The following is a 213-nucleotide window of genomic DNA, read 5'->3' as shown; positions in this document are numbered from 1 at the left end:
CATATTTGCATATTTTACTGCCTAATATATGTCTATTAGTATCTAACGTGCATATTTATGAGTGATAGACATATCTCCCAATTAGGATTTGTTTCCTAATTCGCAACCGCATATAATTTTTATTCCATCTTTAAGACTTTAGATGGAATAATTAATCACGCGGGAATAAAATTGATATCTTAATCTTTAAGGCTTAAGATTAATTTATCGATT

The sequence above is a fragment of the Eucalyptus grandis genome, chromosome 8, assembly GCF_016545825.1.
Source record: "Eucalyptus grandis isolate ANBG69807.140 chromosome 8, ASM1654582v1, whole genome shotgun sequence".
In the NCBI taxonomy this organism is placed as follows: domain Eukaryota; kingdom Viridiplantae; phylum Streptophyta; class Magnoliopsida; order Myrtales; family Myrtaceae; genus Eucalyptus; species Eucalyptus grandis.
This window is presented reverse-complemented; position numbering follows the sequence as displayed.